Below are 4,162 nucleotides of genomic sequence, written 5' to 3' on the forward strand. Positions count from 1 at the left end.
AAGGTGCTCTAGCAATCATGGCCACTGTGCTGGGTGACACGCTTTGGGGCGGCAGCTAACACGAACCCATGCGGTAGACCCAGGACTTGTCAGAAGAGCAGATTTTTAGGTCCCAACCCAGATCCTGTGAATCAGAACCTGTTGGAGTTCACAAGCCCTCAGGATGATTCTGGTGCTGGGTCCGTTGGAGAATTATCACTCTGAAAACATCCAGATATCTCACATGAGAAGTCAGAAGGGAGGTGATCTGGGGGCAGAGGCTCAGGGATGCTGGGACAGCTGGTCAGCATCCATGCAAACCTGCCCCCCTCCTCTGTGGGCAGGATGGCCGCCGGTCACAGACTGTCCCCACACTGAGTCTGAGATGGGAAGAAGGGACGAGGGGGTGGGTCCTCTTTCCCACAGTATTCTTTTATTGGGGAAGAAAATCATTCCTGGGATTCCCCAGCGGGCCTGTTTTTGCATTCATTTCACCACCAGTGGGTCACATGCCCAGTCCGAGGTTTATCGTGAGCAACTGTGACAGAAAAAGGTTTAGAGTGAAGAGAGGCAGACCGTTGGCCATGAAGGGGTCACGTGGTCTAAGAGTTACGAGCCAGGATGCAGACGTGCCTGAGTTTGAATCCCACATCAGCTCTTCACCAGCGCTGTGACACTGGGCCAGTTGCTGAACCTCTCTGAGCGTCGGTGGCCTCCTCTGTAAAGGGGCAATAATGAAGCGCTCACGGGGTGCTTATGTGGATTCAGTGAGGTCATACTTGAGGCGTGCTCAGCCCTTGGTGGGTGCCTGCGGCTGCCGCATGTATCACTACGGCTGCCGCATGTATCACTACATTGCTTTGCAGCATGGAACTAATACCAGTGGGTACATGCCACAGGGAGACAGGTTTCTACCAAGTACAATGAGGAAGATTCAGATTGCAGGACTTCCAAAAATGAACTGGGCCTTATGAAGAGGGAGTGACGCCTCTTCCCTGGAAGAATATGAACGGAAGCTGGAAGATCCTTGAACTAGATCGACCGCAGAGCCTTTTCCCTGATTTTGGCTTCCAGCAGAGACCTGCCTTCCCTCTTTCCCCTGCCCTGCCCCGAGGGCCCTGGGGACCCACAGAAGGGATGGCAGGAATTGTGAAATCCTGGCTCCTCAAACCATGGCCACTTCATTCTAAAAAGGAAAAGTGAAAACCCTGCAGCTTGGTGGGTGGTCCTGAAACCGTTACATGTTTTATGGGGTTGATTTGTTTGTTTGTCTTACCCATTTTCCTTCCAATTTTTCACACTAAGACCTGTCCTAGACTACCACTGGGACTTTAAAAGTCTTTTAGCCCCTTAAAAAAATAAATTTGGTGCTGAAGGCCCAGGTTTCGAAACCTTCATGGTGTTCCTTTGACTCATCCTGGCCAACTAAACCGGTAGCAGCCTTCATCCAAGGACCAGGAGACAGACCATTAAACCAGTTCTTCTGTCAGTGCCTGGCCTGGATCCCACGTGGGCAGAAGGCTGCCCTCTGGGCCCTGCCGCCACCTGAATGGGGATGGGCTGGCCTGTTAGCCAGTAGACTCCCAGCTCATGGGCTCTCACCTTCTCATGGCTGTGGTCCAAGGATATTTCCACTCCATCCCACTGGCACCAGTCCAGACCCACTGTCCCCCTGCCCCTGTCTGACCCAGGAAGGCAGCAAAGGAACCCACCTGTGCCAAGTGCCACTACATGCCAGGATTAACTGGGCACCAAGCTTGTGCTGTCTCGTTTAATAAGCACCCGTCTCCATCAACAGTTTGCTAATTCAATATACGTGTCGAATATAATTCAAATCCTAATTAGATTTTCTTTGTCAAAATGTCAGCTGGGAATGCATTGAGTTGCATGTAACGGAGACCCAACCGCAGTGGCAGGGAGGTCCCGGGGATGCACGCTTGCGGAGTCCTCCAGGTTCTTTTCCACTTACTGCTCTGCCATCCTCAGAGAGTGGCGTGTGTCCTTGTGGTTATGAGTCTTCACCTCTACCCCGTAGCAGACCTTCCAGGAAGGAAGCGACACCATGAAGGGCAGAAGCCACATGGCTGTTTGATTCTGCCTCTTTTCTTCCAGGTAGTGTATTTTTCAATTCTGGAATTCTGAGCAAGAACCCGAGTCTGCCTCAACCAGAAAAACAACGGAAGCATAGCTTTCCCAGAGGGCTCAGCCTGTGAATTTCCACTGATACCTTCTTGGTCAGACTTGGGTCCCACAGCCACTCCTTGCTGCAAGGAAGTTTGGAGAGATACGTCTTTTTTCCACGTTGAGATCCAGCTGTCAAGTGGGTCCTGTGAGGACGAATGGGAGAAGGGACCTTGGGTAGGTCAGGTCCGGCTCACCTGTGAACAGGTGAGAACTACAGGTGTCGCTTCTTAGAACTGCTGTAACAAATGACCATAAATCCAGTAGCTTAAACAGCAGACACTTACTCACAGTTCTGGAGATCAGAAGTCTGAAACTTCCTAGAATTTGAAGATTCTAGGGGAGGATCCTTCCTGCCTCTTCCAGCTCTGGGGGCCCCAGGCATCTCTTGGCTTCTCACCACGTCACTCCAATGTCTGCCCCAGGTCATGTGGCCACCTCAAGCTCCTTAACTAATTACCTTTGCAAAGATCCCAATTCAAAGTAAGGTCACATTCTGAGGTTGCAGGGAGACATGAATTTGGGAGGGATACTATTCAACCCAGTCTTCGGAGAAGGCAATAGCACCCCACTCCAGTACTCTTGCCTGGAAAATCCCATGGATGGAGGAGCCTGGTAGGCTGCAGTCCATGGGGTCGCTAAGAGTCAGACATGACTGAGCGAGTTCACTTTCACTTTTCACTTTCATGCATTGGAGAAGGAAATGGCAACCCACTCCAATGTTCTTGCCTGGAGAATCCCAGGGACGGGGGAGCCTGGTGGGCTGCCGTCTGTGGGGTCGCGCAGAGTCGGACACAACTGAAGTGACAGCAGCAGCAGCAGCAGCCTCAGTTTCCTCATATATGAAATGGGAACAATAATAGCAGCTACTTTGGCTTTTTTAAAAGTTTGTTTTGTAGAAGTGTAGTTGATTTACAGTGTGTTAATTTCTGCTGTATAGCTAAGTGACTCTATATATATATGTCATATTTTGTCAGAATTTTCATATTCTTTCCTATGATGGTTTATCACAGGATGTTGATATAGTTTCCTATGCTATACATACGGGCTTCCCTGGTGGCTCAGAGGTTAAAGCGTCTGCCTGGAATGCAGGAGACCCTGGTTCGATCCCTGGATTGGGAAGATCCCCTGGAGGAGGAAATGGCAACCCACTCCAGTACTCTTGCCTGGAGAATCCCATGGAGGAAGGAACCTGGTAGACTACAGTCCATGGGGTTGCAAAGAGTTGGACACGACTGAGCGACTTCACTTTCACTTTCACTTACGCTATACAGTAGGATCTTGCTGTTTATCCATTCTATATATAATAGTTTACGTAGGCTAATCCCAAACTCCATCCCTCGCTCACCCTCTCCACCCTGGCAACCACAAATCTGCTATGTCTGTGAGTTTGTTTCTGTTTCATAGATAAGTTCATTTGTATTGTAATTTAGAGTCTACATGTGATATTTGTCTTTTTCTCTCTGGTTTACTTCACTTAGTATGATAATCTCTAGGTCCATCCAAGTTGCTGCAGATGGCATTACTTTGCTCTTTTTTATGGCTGAGTAATATTCCATTCTGTGTATGTACCGCATCTTCTTTATCCATTCGTCTGTTTACATTCAGATTGTTCCGTGTCTTGGCTATTGTGAGTAGAGCTGTAATAGCAGCTGCTTTGTATAGTTGTTATGAGGTTCAAACAAGTTAATATTTTTCTTAAAGCATTTGGAAGCCTGGCACATAATAAGCGCTACATACATGTTAGTTTGTATCACCATTTTAACAAATGTATTTTGCATTCCTTGTTTTTTCCCCCCTCAAAGTTCTGCCCTAAGCCTTCAGGCAGCAGCCCCTGTTTTTCTCTGGGAAGGGAGGCCATAGCAGAAGAGCAGGAACAAAGACGTGAGTTTTATTTAGCTTTTGACTTACTAGACAGATTTTTATTTCTTCTTTTTCTTTTGACATTATTTCAGACTTGTAGAAAAGCCACAGAAATACTCCAGAGGATTCTCCTCTGCCC

The 4,162-nt window shown here is 48.4% G+C and overlaps 1 non-coding gene across 1 annotated transcript; it reads left to right on the top strand.

Moving 5' to 3' along the window:
* Window positions 1-3,210: 3,210 nt before the first annotated feature.
* TRNAS-GGA (transfer RNA serine (anticodon GGA)) lies at window positions 3,211-3,282 on the top strand. Its single transcript has one exon. It is a non-coding gene; the product is annotated as a tRNA-Ser (tRNA).
* The last annotated feature ends 880 nt before the right edge of the window (window positions 3,283-4,162 follow it).

Source organism: Bos javanicus, chromosome 18 (assembly GCF_032452875.1).
Source record: "Bos javanicus breed banteng chromosome 18, ARS-OSU_banteng_1.0, whole genome shotgun sequence".
NCBI lineage: Eukaryota > Metazoa > Chordata > Mammalia > Artiodactyla > Bovidae > Bos > Bos javanicus.